Source organism: Athene cunicularia, assembly GCF_003259725.1.
Source record: "Athene cunicularia isolate RWA chromosome 24 unlocalized genomic scaffold, athCun1 chr24_part1, whole genome shotgun sequence".
NCBI lineage: Eukaryota > Metazoa > Chordata > Aves > Strigiformes > Strigidae > Athene > Athene cunicularia.
The window spans coordinates 3,218,812-3,238,793 of NW_020799132.1; positions in this window are offsets into that span (position 1 = coordinate 3,218,812).

Consider the following 19,982-nt stretch of genomic DNA (forward strand, 5'->3'; position numbering starts at 1 on the left):
ACAAGGACAGAAGCTGTTCTACATCACGGCTGTGGGTGGGCCTGGTTTCTGAGCCACTCTGCCCCTAACTTTAGCCACCTCCAAAGGGTAAAACGTTGGTGAGTCCCGGCTTGCTCCTGCTTTCCTTGCAGTGTTATTATTATTGGATTATTATTTAAGTTTCTCTTGCAAACGGCGTTCACTGCTTCATCCGCCTTTGCAAGGAGCGTTTATGTGTTGAAGCAGAACTGGCCTCCCAGCTGAATATTTAGAACTAATGCTTCACAGTTCATTGCATCAGGCCCCGATGACCCGGAGAAGGTTCGTGAACTCCTCACAGAGAGTCCCTGAAGTGGTGGGAGGGAGTCAGCGAGGGGAAAGCTTTCCACAGACCAACAGGATCTTGAGTTCCTCAAGAGTCCTTTCCTGCAAAACAAGAACGTGTGTTGTGAACATGCCCCTCAACAAGATAAAACAACTGCTCTGTGTGTAAAAGCTGGTGGCCTGCTTTGAGACTGCTGTTTATATAAAAAGAGATTAATTCGAGATATAAAATTAATTGGGATAATTACATTTCTCAATCTGGCTTCTCTATCAGCGAGATTCTGAACTGCACCGTCTTTTTCCAGTTGATAAGGGCTGTTTGCCTTCCCTCTGAACCCCTAGGGAGTATCACGTTTTTGTGAGACACAGGCTCAAAACCAAATTCAGACGTCAGCTCCATGCAGTGGAGGAGTAAGGGTGTGTGCCGTGCAACAAAACCCCCATTCCTTCGCTGAGTCAGGGCATGGCCTAGGAACCAGTTAATGGCTTTAATTGCGCTAATGAATGTTCTGGACACAGTCTTAATTTTCACCCAAAGGGGCTGGATTGCTGTTTGGGCGCAGTTCTGTCAACAGCTGCGCTTGGGGCAGAGGAAATACCTGCTGGGTTGCTGCTCTCAAACTCCCATGCTGGGAAGGAGAGTTTTCACTTTCAGGAAAATATACAGTAACATAAAGACTGGACTCTTTTTTTTTTTTTTTTTTTTTTTTTTTAGTCTCTGTTTGTTTATGGCCCTTCGGAGTGCTAACACCCTCAGTATTAACTTGAGATTAGAGGTATTGCTTGGAGAGTTTAATTCTTTATTTCTAGAGACTTAGCAGCAAAAGAGTACATCTGCGGGGAACAGGACAGCAAGGCACTCCGTGGACTTCACCAGAACATTGCTCTCACTCCTGACAAACTTCTGCTTCGCATTTTAGCTAAGCGGAGGTCAAGCAGGTTTCCTCTGGGGATAAACACTGAGGGAGGTGTAACACTGGAGATGTTTCCTGCACAGGAACGGCCGGCTGAGGTTCTGATCTCACTTTTTCTGAGCAGTCGCTCGCTTTGATTGCCTTGCTGCGTTTCATCCTGTAAGAAAGCTTTGTGTGGCTCCTGTGCAGAAGTTCAGCTGTCTAACACACAGCTTGGAAGTGCAAAACCAAGACAGCTGCATCACTGAGCTGGTGCCCAGTTCTTACTAGAGTAGCATCCTAAGCCAGGACTTTAAATTTCTTAGAAGAAACACTAATATGCAAGAAGCAAGGTCTAGGGAGGGTGTTCCCCTGCAGTTCTTCAGTGTCTGCTGCACTGGGCATTGAAGGAAATTGCTTTTGGTGCATGTTCCAAACCAGACAACTGGCAGAGAAAAGAGCAGCAGATGTAGAAGCAAAATTTATAAATGGGAGTTGGCAAAAAAAAAAAAAAAATATTAATCTTTGCCATTTCCCTCCCTCCTGAGAACACAGTTGGGTAGAATTCCCATGAACTCACCTGCAAACTGCTGAGAGCTGTCAGATGGGAGTCCAGTCAACACTGGGCTGGCATTAAATTAACTAATTCAAAAGAAAACCAGCCACATGCATGCTGTAACCTGACAGCCCACAGGTACTTGAGATAAGCTCGAAAAATTAATGGGAATTGTTCTGTCGTGCAAGAATCCCTTGTCAGTATAAATAATATAATGTACCGGGTTGTGTAGTGCCCCTTGCGGGATGGAGCACAGGGCTTAGCACAGAGTCAGTCACAAGGGGAAATGAAGGTTTCAGCGCAGCAATAGATGAAATGAAATTAAATTGTGTTCAGATAATGCTCAAGGTTTTGTTGGGTTTTTTTAAAAGTCATAAATCCCAGGGATTTCCAAGCCAGAACACGCTCTAACCTACCCCCATCGATGTACCTGATTACTACAACACAAGTGTAAGACCAGGAGGTTTTTAAGAGTCCTCTTAATTCATTTGGGCACAGCTGGCTCATTTGAAGGCGTTGAGCTTTCAAACTGTGACGTGCCAGGGACTTACTGTATCTTTGGCACGTGGCTGAAAGGCAGCAGTTGACAACGTTTGGTGGTATTTCAAGATTTTTAATTGCACTGTTAAAAATGTATTTCGGTGGCCTAGGTCGGATTTTCTGCTGAGCTGGAGAAATCCACTGAAATCTAAGGGGATTTGTTCCCATTACTAGGCTGTGTTTCTGACACCTGTGGCCTCTTCTGAAAATCCCCACCGTAATAAACTTTGGAGCAATTTCTTATAGAAGTGGCCAGCGTTTCACAGGTAGGGTGTTAATCGGGGAGCTTTGGTTTAGTCTCTGTTTTGGAGGGTGGAAGTGTAATACTTCTAAAAATTCAGGTCCACGGAAAGCGTCTGACTTCCCTGCTTAATCCCCTGCCTGAGACACCGAATTCACAAAAAATTCATTTTTGAGTCTTGTCCAGTGTGTCTTGAGATCTTTATCTGTGAAGTCCTTCAGTGGTTGCTGAAGGAGCCCGTAATACTCTACACATCCAAAGTAAGTCAGAATTTCAGTTTCATCAGCAGTAAGGAATAAGACTGGCAGACCATGTCATGGAAGAGAGCTGTTTTCAGAAACCAAAACCTTTTAACAGACCCAGTAGCACTCTGCACAGCAGTCCTGTGCTTTTCATCCCCAGTAGAAAGGTTCCTGCTGCTTCAGATCTCTCCGGGGTGGCTGCGTGCTCTCAGACCTGCTCGAGTCGAGCCGGTTGCACAGCTGAGGACTTAATGATTTTCTCTGCACATAAATGTACCCGGCTCTGCTTGATCTTTTGGGCCAAGATCAGCCATTTTTGTTTCGCTGGGATGTTATCCTTGGAAAACAAAGGCCTTGATAGATGTTGCTGCTTTCACCTGCACGACAGGAGCATGTGCGGATCGGTGTCTGTCTTTGCTAGGTAAAAAAAGAGAAGAACCTCACTATATCAGTTTGTGTCCTCGCTCAATGAAAGCTACCCAAAAGGCTAATTCATCGCGCGAGGAGCGTTCCTTGGAGTGCCGGATGATAACGGCTGCGTGAGCAGCTCTTGAATCGCTGCAGTGGAAGGAACCCAGTGTCCATAGGCGAGGCAGCATCTACCACGTACCCCGAGGGTCCATTAAGGAGATTGCTGCCTGCTAATGGACTTCCTCCTGAGGAGATCTGGCTGCTAACACTCTCCTGAATGATTTCCGGGAGCTTACACAGTTAACTGCAGGGAAGGTGTTGCAAAGTCCTGCTGCTCTTGCTGCTTCTGTAAAAGCAGCTTTTATCCCCTCAAAGGGTCTTATCAACAGCTATTTTTAATACGCACTTAAATCATTGTTTTAATCTTTTCCTTCTGCATTGATCTCCGCAAAAGCCCAAAGATAAATATTTCTTTATGCCCACCATGTTGTTTGGAGTTAGTTATTTTTAGAACCTGGAAAACATCCGCTCTGTAGTAGCGAGGTCCTGCACATCAGTAACAGACCTTCGGAAGGGAAGTCCCAGCTCTGGGCACAAAGCAGCTTTGAACCTGGGGCCAGGGGGAGTCCCTCATCCTTGGAAGAGAGGGTGGGTTTTGTTGAGATGTTTAGATCCCAACAGCAAAGGTGGAAGGAGTAATACACAACCCCCTGTTAGCGTGCATGACCTGTGCTTTGCTGATGGGGCTGGATACACGTGAAGTGAGTTGGCTTCGAGCACTGTGGATCTCCTTGTTGATCAGCATCTCCTACAGCGGAGGAGCTGCTGGTTTGCTTCCCTCTTTGGTCTTAGCTACTCTGCTGAGATTGCACATACATACGTCGATGGGTCTGACTCCTCAGGGAGCAAGGAGGCGATGGCTTATCTCATTTAAATAGCTATTAGCTGGCTACAGCTTGGTCAGTGCTGATGGGAGTTGCCTTTGAACCAGCGATCTGGAGATGAAAGGCCTTGTAATCGCCTTCTGCGTCTCATGGGTTCTCCCTCAAGCAGAACTGGCTGTTTGAGTTGGTAAGCATCCTTATGTAGCTGGTGTTTTCCCTTCATTCTGGCCAGTTTTCAACATCCCATAAGTAACAGGGCAGTGTGGAGCTCTGTCTGCCAGAGCTGCCTTGTGTGTGCTCGAGGGGAGGTTAAACCAGGTACTAGTTTCTCCCATCAAAAAAACCCTCTGGTGGGCCTGGCCAACACACAGCTGTCCTCACCCACAGGCGTTGCACGCTCTCCCACACAACAGGGCAAGATAAGGCCTTTGAAGTCTGCGTCTGGGCTGGCAGCAGCTTCTAAAGGCACTCCAGTGCCCCCCTCTCCCAGTTGCCGACCGCGCCTCGAGTTCCCCAAGCCAACAGCTGAGCGGCGATGGGGGCTGATGAGCTCGCGGTGCTGGGTCGCTGGGGCTTTGCCAGGGGACACAGGGGCACTCTGGATTCCACTTCATTTGCTCTGTGGGCACGGGAGGACTCGGGGGCTTTTGCCTAACGATGCGCCCAGGCGTGCTCGTCGCCCGCCGTGGGTCAACAATAGCGATTGTTCTCCTTGCTGCGGGAGGTTCCTGGTGTTCTGCCGCAGGCTCCTTGGTCCTTCTTTTTCTGCAACTCTTTGGAAGAGATCCCGTTTGGCCGTTTTGACAGTTTGACTCAGCTATTAAATGACAAAGGCAAGCTGGGCTCAGGTTCACCATGATAACAAGTAGCTCTATAGGGAGGGGAGATGAGGGTCCGATTCAGAGGCGAGGCAGCTCTGTTCCGCCCGCAATGTAAGGGGATCCCCTAACCTCAGCTGTAACACTACACAGTCTCGAGGAGAGCGTGTTTTTGGAGCTTTTTGTGGTCTGGTGACAAACATGTCATAATTCTGGCTGCTTAGATATTTCCCAAGAGCTTTTCAATTCCTGGCTCATCCTCGGTCACTTTTGAGAGACACACGCCATACGTCTCACATCTGTCACTCAGCTTCACGTTCTGGACGTGAGGCAAAGTCTTTCTTTGCCTACAACGGCTTCCCTCTTTTCCTCCCTCCCTAGTTTCCTTTCTGTATCTGTATCCCTCATTGAGAAGCAGTAGCTCCTTCAAAGAAATGCCAGGGAACCCATTTGCAGAATTTACAGCTGCTTCCTGAGGCTTGAGTGTCCTCCTCTTTAACAGCAAGCTGTTAAGCATGTTCTTAAGTGGGAAGATAAGTGGTGGTAGGATCCTTTCATCTTCTGGCTCAGAGCAGGCTGGAGATAACTGATAAGGGGATGACAGCAAGGCAGATGCATAGGCACCTTTGGATTTAATTCCTACTTTGCAAGGCAGTCTTTAAAGCACATCTCTGGTGGGAACACAGGCTGGTAAAATAAAGCTGGTCCTTCCTTTCTCAGCATATGTCTTTTCCTCATGTCTGCGGCAGATCTTCTGTCTGTGCCAGCAGAGCCGGTGCAGAGTGAGCTAGGTTCTCCATTTCAGAGCCCTCCTTCTGGTGCTGACATTCGAAGGACTTGGCTTGAGTTGTCTCTAGACACTGTTTCGGCTGGTGATTTCATTTCCACGTTTCTTTTTTTTCAGCAGTCCTTTGCGGATTTGAGCCGTACTTTAAACAGGGCTGCATTTGCAGTACGGGAGTAGCAGCCCTGCACGTGATGGGCAAAGATGCATTCCTCTGCGAGGGGCTGTACACATCAGCGACAGCTTCACGTGGGTGGGGAGCCTTTAGACCACTCTTTAACAGACTCCGCATTCAGTTCCAGAATTCCTGGTTGAGTCCCTCGTCTGCTGGCTGAAACAGGTGGCAAGCACATGCCTGTAAGGGTCTTTATTGGGGGTGGTCTTCAGGGTCAGCTGTATCCAGCCCACATTCCAGCTGAGTCCCTCTACCTCATCTTCTGCCTAGCTGGCTCTGGGCCACCCAGCCCAGAGGTTCCTAACCGTGGTACACACACTGCTTCTCGAAAACAAACCACTTGAAAGTGGTGTGTCTGTGGCCCAAGCCTGTGCCAGCCTGCTGCATTTTCCTCCGAGGAAACAGGGCGGGGAGGCGGGGAAGCGGTTGGGGCAGAACGTGTCAGGAGCCTCAGCAACAGCTCCGGGGCACGCACGCTGCCTGGTGTGGTAGAGAGGAGCTGCTCATCCCACTTTGGCAGGAGGGGCTGTCTCCACGGCAGGACGGACCCAGGCCCTGTGGGGAGCAGCGGCAGCTGTGCAGATGAGGTCGGTGAGCTGCTGCGCGCGGGGCTGAGGAACGTCAATAAAAGTTGAGCTGTTTGAGTCGGGGAGTTGAAGAAAGCCTTTCGGCAGGGTTTTGGCACGTTCTGCAAGCAAGCATGACCCAGAGGAGACAATGCCCGCTGCACGGAGAAGACAACATCCAGGGGCTGCTGTGGAGGGGGTTCAGTGAGCCCGGGCGAGGGCCAGGCTGCTTCCGAGTGCCCACTCCTGGCTCTACGGGTGTGTTAAACAGAGGCTTCTGCTCCCAGTGCTCCGCACGCTCTACGTGGTGGCAGAGCTTTTACAGATGAGGCTACAAACCTCAGTTTATCTGCCTGGCAAGCCTCCCCTCTGCTTTATCGGGGGAGCTGCTGCGTATAGCTGAGCGGTGCTGGCTTTGCCACCCCCAAGCTCTTGCATCACAGCCCCAAAGTGTGAACGGAGGCTGCAGCCTCCCTCTCAAATCAGCCCCCAGTGCCTCTGCACCTCGCTGTTACTCAGCACTTTTCACTGACAGGGAATTAAGTAGGATTTCTGGGTCATTGTGGGGCTGTCAGGAGGAATCGGCTCCTGTAGACCTCATTATCAAGGCTCTTTCTGCAATGCCAGACTTCAGAACAATTGCAGCCTGGTTCCCTAAACACTGACTAATGAGACAGAGCTGTTAGCAGCAGTTTGCTAAATAAAGGCTGTTTCTGCCCGAGACAGAGTAAAGCCAGACTGGGTTTTCTTAGCTGTCTTTCGCACAGAAGGTATTTCAAAGGACCCTTATTAAAATAATGAGCTATATGTTGCTCTTCTGGTGGCTGCGTAGGGTCAGTGCTTGATGCTAGTGCCAGGTGCTTCCCCAAAGCAGTGACTTCAAGTAACTCATGCTCAAGTGACCTCAAAACCTCTCCAGCTCCCTTGGCTTCAAGGTATCTCGAGCATTTACCTGCGCTCCTGTGACTTTGTCCTGCTCTGATAATGACTTGCTGCCTTGTGGTAGATGAGCTGCTTGTAGCTCTTGGCAACCTCCATTTCCTTGGGTGTTGTGGGATGATATTATTCAGTCTTGCTCGGCATTCACGCACACGGCTTTGGGAAGGTGAGGATCCAGCATCTGAGCAGGTGGGACTGCTGAGAGGACTGCCTTAGATGGCTGCTTTTGAAAGGAGCTGGAGGTTGGCGGATTGCTGATGGGATTTCTACTTCGACCTCCATGCTGAGCAGAAAGGACGTAGCCCCCCACTCGAGTGGTGTGAGGCCGGGTAACCTCTGTGGATGTTCCTGTAATGAGATTTTTCATCCTGCCACTCTTCCTGTTGTCAGAAGATGAGCTCCGAAGCATGATGGGATGGGTCTGACTGCTGCTGGCTGGAGCAGGCACAGGAGAGCTGGGGATTATTACCTGGCCAGTTTGTGGGTTTGCTTGAAGTGGTGCTTTGATGTGGCAATGGGAGTCCGTGGAAGGTAAACGGTGTCTAGACAGGTTTTTCTCACTCTCTGTTGTTGTCTCTGAAGCAGCAGAAACGGTGCCAAACAGGCCGAATGGCTCCAGGATGCGAGAAGCAGAGCTATTTCTAGAAAGATGGAAAAATGGTTCTTCAGGAGAATCCAAGCCAGCTCTCACTGAACCCTTGTGGAACCTCCTGCAGGTGGAACTGCTCCTCTCCCTGCCCCTTGCACTGCCTGGATCAGTTAATTGCAGCCGGATGCTATTAAGGGTGAGCAAGGGGAAGTCCAAGAGGTGGCCCGTGTGTTTCCAGGTGAGGTGGCATGGCCTAGGAGGGGTCCATTAACCAGTGCTCTGGCCGGTAGGGCTGGGAATCCAGGACATCAGTCCATTTTGGCAGCAGTCAGAGAGGGATCAGGCTGGCTCCAGTAGTAGTGAGCTGAGAAAAGACCTCCTCGGTTTGGCTAGCTGGATGCTGCCACGACTTGCCCAGCAGAGCCGGCCTGCACACCCAGTAACAACGGTAGCCAGCGGTTCAGCTGCACTGGGAAGGAGAGAAAAGGCAGGCCACGATCTAGAGAGACTTGTCGCCGGCTGGCAAGCTGTGCTGTCAGCGCTGCCTTGGCTCTGATGTGCCATCTCCCCCAGGCTGTTTGGGAGGGGAAGTGGAGACCGTATTTAAATGGCTATTGTCTGTCCTTCGGCTGGGAGCGGAGCCAGGAGAGAGCAGCTCTGGCAGCATCTGATACAGGGGGCAGATGTTAGGGGAAGCGTACTCATCCGTAAACCGCTGTCACTGGGATTTTCAAAGGGGCCTCAAAGGTTAAGTGCCCATGTGCTGGAACGTCTACGTGAAGGTCAAGGGAGAAATCCTGGGCTCTTGGGATTCCTGCTGGGCTTGGGGAAGCTTTTTGAAGGGAGCTCTTGCCACGGGGACGAGCCCTCGTGCAGCCTCTGTGGGTTGTCCAGGCGACCGCTGTTCTCGCCCCCGTTTGGTTCAGCGTAGCAGGGGAGAAGGGCGAAGCCACGCGGTGCCAGGCTTAATCTCTCGTGGGGGCCTTCGGAGGTGCACAGCCGAGTTCAGTCTGGCTCCCCTCCCCTGTAGCCAACTGCCAATTTATGCAGGCATGAGCTGGAAGTGGAGTTTTTCCCGATCCTGCCTGTCCTCTCCCTTCACCCCCGCCACAGCAGGGCTCGGCCACAGGTTTCAGGCAGAGCTGGAAACTTGGCACTGAGGCAAGGAGCAGAAAAGAGCCCAGCTTGCTCTTCTATGTCTGGGCTGGCTTCTGTACTGCTGTGGGGAGTACAAATATGTTCCCAATCTGCTTCACTGACGTGACTCCAAGACACACAGGCAACAGATCTGCTGACCAAGAAGGGGCCATTGTTAGAGGGACCTTCCTGACTGTGGCTCTGCTGTGACCAGCCAGCGCTGGGCTGCAGCCTGCCCCGCGCCCCGCTCACAGGATCCAGAGCGCTCCATCCTCCCGCGTCCCCCAGCTTTAACTGCACCTTAGCCCAGACGAGCCGGGGTTCATTCCCGGTCCAGCCGTGTGCCCTGATCTGGCCTTTGGATTTACATGCCCATCTCTGGCAGCAGCTATTAAATCAAGCTGTCGAGAAAAAAAAAAAAAATAAATGAAGAAGCATTGCTTCCCCGTGAACCACCCCAGGCATTTGCTGACACGTTGCTGATTGCACAGAGGCAGACGGCCTGAGCAGGCAGATAGCTTTGCTCTGTGCTGGAGCAGCGAGGAGCCAGGGCAGGGGAGTGATGGACTGATGGACACGTTACCAGTTTGGCTAAGGAGGAATAAGTCCCCCAAGAAAAACAGAGAAGAGGAAGGGAGTTACCTCATTTGTTTCCAGCAGCCAAGGCAGGGTTGTCCTCCGAGAGGTATTTCCTTAAGCTTTATCCAGACCAATTTTAGTTGCAGCTTTTATGAACAATAAAGACTTCCATGGTTTCCCTTGGAGGAACTGGAATGAATCCAAATAGATTTTAGTGCTGAGAATCAGATTCTGTTATTAACCTAATCGTTTCTCTCTATCTCCTTCCCACCTTTTTTTGCCATTCATACTCCTAAAAAGCCTGCGGGCGGTTATCAAGTCTGACCCACCCTCTTCTTCAGCTGCTTCTGAAATTGCTGACCACATTGCACCAACCCTGGCTTTTAGGGTCTGTGAGAGCATTTCATATGCCGGCACCAGGCTGGTGGGGGGATCATCCCCCACGCCTCAGGAGAGACCTGGCAGTGCGACATGGAAACCCCAAAGCCAGCAGGGCTGTGAACTCTGAGCTAGGCTGAACTGGGGACCAGCACGTGCTGCCGGGCCCGTGTCTCTCTGGGAGAAGGGCCTCTGACCGGGGCTCAACTGGGAGCATTCGGCTGAGAAAATTCTCTGCTAAAAATAGCAGCAGGAGATGTTTAAGGAGAAAAACAAGTCAGGGGCTGGGAGAAGTTAGTTCCCAGATATGTGGCTAATTCAACTCCTCCAGGACAAGTAATCTTTTAACCCCTCCACGCCAAGGCTTGTTTCTGCTCCTTTAAACAAGCTTGCCTTGGTCAGGAATCCAGGTTGGGACAAGCCAGAATGGCTTTTGTCCTCACTCTTTGCTCTGACATGGCATTACTTTCCTCCCTCTTCTGCTTATTTATGCCAGCATCTTCCTAACAGTGTTCTATTTCAAGCTTTTCATCCTTTATCTGTCTGTGACTTGATTTGGGCTCCCTTTAATTCCAGACGTACTTTCTAAGAAAATAATCTCTATTGAACCTGCAAGCACGACTCCCTCTGCAGGTTTGCAGCCCATGCTCAGGCTGATGTTAAGTCTGTTCAGATCTGCTCGCCTGGTTCAGGGCTGCCCCTAGAACAACATTCCCCCAACTCACATGTCTTCAGGCCCACACATGGCTCGCACAGCTTTCTACCGAATGCCTTTTCCCCTCGTAGATCTACATCCTTTGTTCTGACAGATTCGCTGCAAAGCTTCAAAGCTGCCTTACAGAAGATGGCCCCACCTCTCCAGCGTGGAATGACGGCAGTAGTTTCACAGGCTCTTGGTCGCACGCTCATAGGCAGATGTGAATGTTCCCTCAGTGCCTGCAGTCAGTTCCTTCCAACGTTCATTTGTACATGTTTTGTGCAACGCATTAGCTAGACAATTGTGTTTTATACCCGAGGCTAGAATTATACACACAAAAAAAGACAAAAATGATACTGTAAAATCGGAAAAAATGTTCTTAAAAAGAGCTGTTTTCAGTCTTGTCATAAATGATTTCTCTGTGTGCTTGCTCACGCCCTCTCCTGTTCCCTTCTCTAGCCTACTCTCAGCTCTTGGCTCTGATGACTACTAGTCTCTTCCCAACTCCCATTTTCCACAGGAAGATGACATGGTTGGTCTCTGATAAGCAGAACTTCAGATCTGTGTTTTGTTGGTCAAGCTGGAGGAGAACGGAGGATCAAGAGATTAGAGTCACAGACAGAGGAATAGAGGATTATAGGCTAAAACCCTGCGAGTCTCTGTATTGATGGTTGGGACACGGCCAGACACTAAAGAGTATTGCAAAGCCTGGTGCTGATAGCATATCCGCTTATTTCCTGTCTTTGCATTTCAGGCAGCTTTTGATATATGTGCCCTCATCAAAAGCCAGGGTCAGGCAGGTACCGAGCATCCCAGCTCCTGTCGAAGTCAAATACCTGCTGAGATCAACTCTGCGCGTTGGCTGGCGCTCAGCCTGGAAAACGTCACTTTGGCTTATGAGATTCTCAGCAATCCTTGAGTCAAATTCCCACACAAGACAAAAATAAAGGAACTTGCCCCGTTTTCCATTACAGTTCATTCTGTCTCCCCGATCCTGGCCGTAGGTCCCTGCCACGTCTCACTGACCTGACTCTGCCCTAGAGACTTCCCTTAGCATCTGTCTGCTGCAAGGAGAGCCCTGCTGGGAGGAAGGGCGAGGACAGGAGGAAGACCACTGCCCCTGGCTCTCATCACAGTTATCTGCTGGTTCCCTCCCACTTTGCACTAATTTGGTATCAGCATCTGCCACTTTTGGGAGGAAAGGGACTTGCTGAAGTGAGAAATAACGTAGGATGTGCCTGTATGGCAATTCTTGGGGCTGTCTAGGGAAACAATGGAAGGCAAGTGGGAATAGGCAGGAAGGGTTGGTTTCAAATCTGCCTTGTGCAAATATTCCCACTTCAGCGCTCACCATTTTTGTTCCTGGCCTTTGCTTTTGCTGCTGTAAGGCACTCTCAGCTGGTAAACAGGTCACAAAATGGTGCATCCACTGCCAGCTGGAGTCATGCGTTCCTTACTCTTCCTGTGACTTCCCGTTCCTCAGTTTTTTCCGTTTTTTCCTCCAGTGAACTAGAACTGTGCATCCTTACTGAACTACTGTACACCCTTACTGAATTGGAAGGGACTGAGGCTTAACTGATAAATGTACAGCCCTTTGACAGATGAACGTGACCATGGGGAGATGCTGTGAGAACCTCAGCAGACATCCAGGGGCCCAGGCAGTTGTATTCCTTGGCTTTTCATGCCCTAAAGCAGAGGTGGGGACGAGCTGACCTCCTGAGATCCCCTCTCGTCCCATTTTCTGTGAATGCACTAATGTTCATGGTCCGTATTGGCTGTGAGCCAGACCGCTTTGAAGATCTAATTACGCTGTCCATTCGTTAATGAAAATGGCAAGAACAGTGCTCAGGACCATGTGACTGGTTTGATATGTTCCTAGCCAAGCGATCTGTAATTGTTTCCTTGTTGTCTTATTTCTCTTCTGGTTTTTGCCAGAGACTTGCTACGGCCATAATCAGAAGCTCTCCTGCCTAATGGCCTTCCCTCAGAGCCACACGCCACCTGCCCCTGTTTTTTCCTCCTAGAGAGTCGGCTGACATCGCAAGCCCGAAGCTTCTGCGTAAGGGGCTTGACCTCAGAGGCCAGTAGCAAGGCAAAATAAATGATCCAGGCAGGATTTAATCCCCTGGTTAGTGGTGTCTAGTGCAACGCAGAAGCTTCGTGCCCTATTCTCTGTTGCTTACCCAAAGAAAATGAGACTTTCAGTTCAGCCTTGTGTTTCTTGGGAATGGAGAAGCAATTCAGGAATGCAAAGGCTGGTAATAACAGCCTCTTCTCTGCACAGCTTTTCTGTTCGTGTTTCCTTTCTGCTCCCTCTCCACTAGATTTTGAGGGGCAAATTCTAACTCTTTCCATCTTTTCTTTGAGCCAAAGATGACCCAAAATCTATTACAGAAAGAGATGCAATCTGACGTGCTGGAAACTCTCTAGCCCTTGCTGCTTCCATCTTAATCTCTTTTAAGTATTAGATATTAGTCATCCACCCAAGTATTGCTTCCTTCCTGTCTTGCACGTACATTCAGTCCTTTCCAGGAGAAGAGCCAGAAACTGGGGTATGATCTTGGGAAAACAGGAGAGGTAGGATCAGATTATGCACAGATTAGGATGTTGGGCAAGGCACGTACAGCCACATCTGCACAGAATTAAATGCCCATCTTCCACGTGATGTCAGCAGCACTGAGGTACCTTGGTCTCTCGAGCCGTGTCTGCCCTGATGAGTGAAAAGCTGTTTGAGTAAAATGGGCTAAGCGTGCTAGGCCCTTCCACCCAGAGCTTTCTCCCCAGGTTGCCAGCCATGGGCTCAGCTCTGGCTCCCTCCTGAACCATCTGTGCTCCCTTAGGGAGGGCAGAGCATGAGAACCTGCTGGTGGACTAGGTCCAAGCTCGACATGTCCAGCCAAGAGCTCAGACTTAACGCTAAGACCGTGAGTAAGCTTGAACTCCTGTCCAGACAGCTCCAGAGCATGGCTCAGGATGCCTCCTCCTAGCATGGGCCTAAGGATTGGCAAAGGGGTGGCGTGCAAATCTGGTCTTAAGAGCAGGTTGTCTTCATTTTGGTGGAAGGGCCTTAATATCTCATCTCTAAACACGCTGCAACGCCACGAGCAAAACGGCAACCAGAGATTGTGAAATTCTCACCTCCAGAAGCCCTTGTCAGATGGATATTTGAGGCAGCGTGTCTGCAGCTGCATCCCAATGTGATGAAACCAAACTTTGGGAACCACCAGAAAGCACCGTGCGGTCTTCACCAGGCAACACCTACATTCCCTTCCCAGCAGGGGAGAGAGGAGGAGTGTTTGTCTGCAGAAAGAGGCTGCTTTGCAGAGAAGCTTTTGTCTTAAGAGGGCTCCGTATCTCCTCGACAGCAACTTGTTTCGCTTACTAAGGGTGAGTGTGTAGGCTGTGTGTATACCGATGGCTTGGCTCTCTGATTAGGAGGTAGAACAGTAAATCCTCCTGCCCAAAAGGGGGGGAAAAAAGGAAAATGAAAAAAAGGCTGAGTGCATGGTCTGGATGCTAATGGGCCTTTCTCTGCAGCAAATACAGTCAGGTCTTTAAGGTGCCAGTTTAAATCAGGAGGGTTAAACAGGTTTAAGATTTCATTCCAGAACTGTACGTACTCTATTTGCAGACAGGCATCTCCTTGCCTTCTCTAGGGAGCAGGAAGAGAGCAAATTAAGAGGAAAATCTGAAATTCTTACATCTTCAGAGGAACACAAATACTCAGTACTCTTCTAGACAGCTTGGTCCTGTGGGGTTCGGGTCCTGCTGAGAGCACCAGAGACTCCCTGATTATCAGCATTTCAGAAGAAATGAGTGCCATCAGCTTAGAGAGGAGAAAAGCAAAAGCCTGAACCACGTGGGATGCCAAACACTGCGCTGTAATGTTGCGTTTGCCTTCTCTAGGTTAATTATGCTTCATGTTCCCTGCCCAGGCGGGCACATCTCCTCTGTTTGTAGGTGTCTCTCAGAGCTCTGGCACCCTTTTAACAGAGCGGTACAAGCCATGCATCTAAAATAAGCCATGCTGGTTTATGATAGCTGGTAAAAATAAAGCCTTACTAGCACAGGCAGCTATAACAGCACAGAGGATTTACAACTGAGTGGGTTTTTCCAGGGTGGGCTGGCCACAGTCTGGTGATGGCCTTTTTATAACTGTTATCAGCTCCCACACAGACCAGGTCCATCTGTTACTTAATTTGAACGGAGTCACTCCTAAGCTTTTGTCCACTAATCTCTGGCTGCACATCTACATTGTTCTCTAGCAGGGCAGCCCACCCGTGAGTCAGGCTTGGCTTGCTGATCTCAGGGAAAGCTGGAGTAAAAGAAAGGCGTGCAGCTCGCCCGGGTGACTTGACCAGCATGGTCCAACCTCCTGCTCCCTTGTAGCAGCTTGAAGGGGCTAAAAACCTGCGACTTGGATGCCAGAGAAAACCTACAGCCAGCTCCTTGGACCAGAGGTCAAAGTTAAGACTGAGTGCTACAAAATATTTACGCACCCTTTATAAATCAAGTCTTTATCACAAGCACATTTACGTCCCTTAAGCTATTCCCAAAACCCCAGCCAAAGCACAGTTGGGCAAAAAAACTCAAAAAACTTACCAGAGTGGGTCAGGGTTTTTTGCTATCTCATTCCTATGCCACCTTGTCTACACTGGCACAAGTTGCATTATGGAATCGCAATGAGATGTGCTGGAGATAGAGAGGAGGGAGGATGAAGAGCCTGAAGCACTGAGAGACAAAAGGAGGGATATTCCGAGATGCAGATGGTCAGGTCTTTCTGAAAGTTAGGGCTTATGGTGATTTGCTCAGAATAAGATGAGGGCAGAAACCTGACCTCCTTTTTCCTCGTCTTTTCCAGCCTGGCACTGTGTGGCTTCCTCTGCTCTTCCTCTGGAAGTTTCTCACACATTTAACAGCTTCATCCCTCCTGCAACATCCACCCCCCCCACCCCCACTTCTAAGGCAGGGACAGTCCTGGGGTCAGCTGGGCTGCCCTTAACAGCAGCTCTGGTGTCCTGCCTGCTGCTCTGGTCACCTCTGCTGTCCCGTCCTTGTCACCACATCTTTCACTGCAGCTCACGGTACTGAGGATGGATGGATGGATGCCCCGAGGGGCATCTCCACCCTGGCAGTCATAAATCTGCTGACACGCAGAGGGTTCGGCTAACACGCTTCTAACACCTAACAATATATCGCTCGCTCTCACTCCGTAGCACACCTGCTACACCGAGTAACCATCCAGAAAGCGAAGATGCTTAACAAGGCATGTGGTTTGTAGCAGCATTCCCACATGGCTTAGTTGCATTTTGAATTGCAAATCAAGCAATGGCTTAGTGATGATGGACACCTCAAGCAAGGCATATTTTTGTTGCTTTAGTGGGCAGGTGTTTAAATACAGCTGCATGTTTTTGTACTGCTTGTGCCTGACAGTGCGTTAACTAAAATTACCGTATCAGATAACTGCAATATTGGCAAAGAAGTGTTGAACGAAAGTGCTGCATAAACTGTTGGCAGCAACTTATTTGAACTGTTTCCTGGTCATCCTTTTTACCTTGTCAATAATACTTCAGGAATACTTCACCTCCTCTTCAAATTTCTGCCTAGAGTTTTTAAACAAAGAGATTGGGCTGGAAGGTCAGGCTTTACTTTAAACCTTTTTTTATGGAGAGTGGAGATTTAACACAGTATAGATGTCTATAAAGCTGCAGTTTTGTTTTTTTTTTTCTGAAACTATAGTTTCAGTGTACCATTTTAAAATGATTCAGATAATGAGTCACAGTAACAAGCATGGGCTGGGATCTCTTCAGCTGAAAGAAGTGCCATAAGAATATTCTATAGGCTTCGCTGCCTTGTCCTGGATTCTATTTTGGAGAACTGATGGCATTTGGGATTCAACCATATGTCTGGCTGAGTCTGTAGCACATACAGATCTGGTAGGTATTCGGAGATGTAGCACATACAGATCTGGTAGGTGCGTCTGTTGTGGCATGCGTGCTGCTCTGGAGAGACATGGATGTCTGTGCCCGGCTGCTCTCCAGATCCTGGGTGCCTTGGAAGTGAGATTTACATAACACAAAACCTTTGCTGCTGATTTGCACTGGACTGAAAGAGGCCTAAAGGAACCTCTCTGGAATACTCTTTTTCAAAGGTGCAAGTCGCCGCTAATGGTGATTTAACACACAAAACAAAGCAACCCGTAAGTGTGGTCACCCAAAAGACAACACTTGCCAACAGTTGAGGAATGGGACATAGCAGAGATGCCCCAGCTCCAGGAGAGTGCTGACAGCTGGGAAGCACTGCCTTGGTGCAACATTCCTCCAGCCCCAGGGAGACTGGGGAACAAGGGACCCCCCCAAGTAATGCTAAGAAGAGCTGGAAAGGACTTCTACAGTCTATATGGTCACTTGGGGTTTTTGTTTGGGGTTGGCCCCTGCAGAGCTGTAGCCTTCTCGTAATTTAGAAAATGCTATTTGTAGTATTCTTCTGCTACACACGGAAGAATAAATCTGTCTTAGCAGTGATTTAAGCCGCCCCATTGATCTCTGCGCACAGTCAATACATGTAATAATGTCAGAACCTCTCACACAGTCTCCAAGGACTCAGCTTCTGTCTAAAATTTGTTGACATCCTGCTTTTTGCCTGGGGATAGACCTAAATCTCTTGTGTTTAGTGGGTGGGAAAAAGCCTGCTGTGAACAATTTCCGAGAAACGAGATGGGGCTGGAGTTTGATGGAGTCCCACTGTCTTGGAGTGAATTCTTCTAGAGTCATAACTCCTCCAAAGTAACACAACACTGTGGTGTTGCTGTCTCCACCTTCAACTGAACTTGGATTGTAGCTACAGTAGATGGACTTGAGTAGAACTGTTACCGTGCTTGCTGGTTGATGGGACATAATTTTTCTCAAAAAAAGATCTTGTATAAGCAAAACTGCATAACAAAAACCAAACTGGTACATCGGGTTTCCTTTAAGGAATGAGGAACCCTTTCCCTCCCCCCAACTCTCTCAGCCTGCCCTCACAGGGGGGGCTCCAGCCCCCCCAGCATCTTCGTGGCCTCCTCTAGCCCCACTCAAGCAGGTCCATGTCCTGCTGCTGTTGGTGCCCCAGAGCTGGACCCAGCCCTGCAGGGGGGTCTCACAGAGCGGAGCAGAGGGGGGGAATCCCCCCCTCACCCTGCTGCCCACCCTGCTCTGGGTGCAGCCCAGCACACGGGTGGCTGAATCTCACAGCAGAAGCATTCAAATGCCTCGTTTGTATGACATGCCCTACACTGTTGTTGAAAACAAAGATTTCAAAAGGATTTTCCCAAGACTCTTTCTTGTCTTTTGGTGACGAGCTACTTCTAATGCTCTGGGGTTTTGCTGGGATCAGTGAAATCTGTTTATGCTCACAAGGGAGCAAAAAGCAAAGATCACAACCCCAGACACAACACCCGAGAGGATCAAAGGATGAACAGAGCAAAAAGAACATGTCAGTGTCTTGTGGCATAATTACCTTTTTTCAAGGGGTAGGTCTGGAGCACCAGGCCTGAGGAAAATAGACTCTGCTTCAGGGGACACGAACAAATTACCCGTGGTTGCTTAGACCACCTCCTGACTGAAAGGAACCAAGACTGGAGCACCTGCTTCGACCTGCCGAGAACCAGCTCTGGAAATGGCATTCTCCTGGCTCTGCCAAGTAAAGTATAAGCAGACTGAAAGCAAAGTGCTTGCTGTGCTGCCCTGTTACTCAGCGCTGATACACCAGACTCCTAAATAGCTACATCATAGCCCAGAGCACTGTCGTCTTAGTTCAGTATTGGATTTCTCCCAAATGCTGCATGAATGTCTCAAGTGCACAAGGGGGAAGGGGTCCTGCTAAGAGCAGTTTTGGCTGAGCCAAATACTAGTTTGCATCGGCTGGTGGCTTTTATGTGAATAACAATTATTTTGTACACAAAGGCAGCTCCTAAACCTTGCCAGACTTCATCTCTCTGCAGGGGTCTTTGGGGTGTAAGCACCAAGAGCCAAGGCACCCAGGAAAGTGGCAGCATTTAACAGTGAGGGACAAAGAATCGTCAGGGAACATTTCAAGAATGCTGAAAGGATTTTAGGTGTTCAAGGCCCTTGAGCTCTCAGTGCAGGGGACTTCGCAGCTCTTGGGTATTTCTCAGACTGCTGCCTTGCTCTGTTACGCTGTCTGATCCACGCCACCAGAGGAATTTTGCCCCTGCATTGTCAGATTCTCTTCTCAAAAGCTTTGGCCAGCACGTAGAAATTTCCAACTGTGTCATGATGCTAAAGATCCTTTCTCCACATCTCCCTTCAGCTGCCCTTTCTTTCTGTTCAGGTTTGTTACGACTTTTTAACTCCGAATAAGACAGTTTTAACCTTTAGTTACATCTCACGTCACTGAGGCACTGGTTCCCTTCATCTTTAACTTGCTGTTTGATCGAATGCCCAGTGAAGGCAGTGGACATCCTCCCTTAGGTTTCAACAAACTTCTGATGGGATTTGTAATGGCAAAGTTGCACACAGGGCCGTGGCGTAGCCCCGTAGCTGATGATCTGGCACCCGTTATAGTATGTATCCTCCTCCTGTAAGACAGGGCTTTGGAGCAGCCTGTGTTTTGTGAATACTGTAGTCTGACTGAGAAGTGATGGGCTTTGCCACACCCAGTTCCAAAATACCCTCTGTGATGAAGGCACAGCTTGCCTCTTCCTTCTGCGCCGTGCCAGGAGCTGCCTGCTTGCTCCCTTCTCCCTCAGGAGAGTGGTTGGTACGTGTGGGTCTCCAGCAGCATGTGAATGTTGTTGGTACCTGCTCCTGTGAAACGCACAGCAGAAAAGACACGGAAGGCAGATTTTTCAAAATAAAATAATACGTGAAAGAGGGAAAATAACTGTATTGATTGGAAACATTTTGGTGCTCAAGAGAAAGGACAAGTAAAGGGAAATGGCTTGTGGTATAAGGATGCCTTGTGGCATTGCAGAGTTGAGCTTCTGTCCCAGTGTCAGGCTGGCTGGGACTCTACCCAAAGAGCTGAACTCCTGTTTTCTCCTGAAATGCAGTCCTTTCGTGATTTACTACCTTCCATTTTACATTACCACGCCGAGTCTTAAAATAGTTGAAGATGTAATGGGCCTGTGTTAGAGGCCCGGCACATTTCATCTTCTAGGCAGAACTGAGCGGAACTCCTGAGGTTGGTCTGCTTCCTGTCTTTTCCTGATCATCAAATTAATCTGCGAAACAATACACTCGCTCTTGCA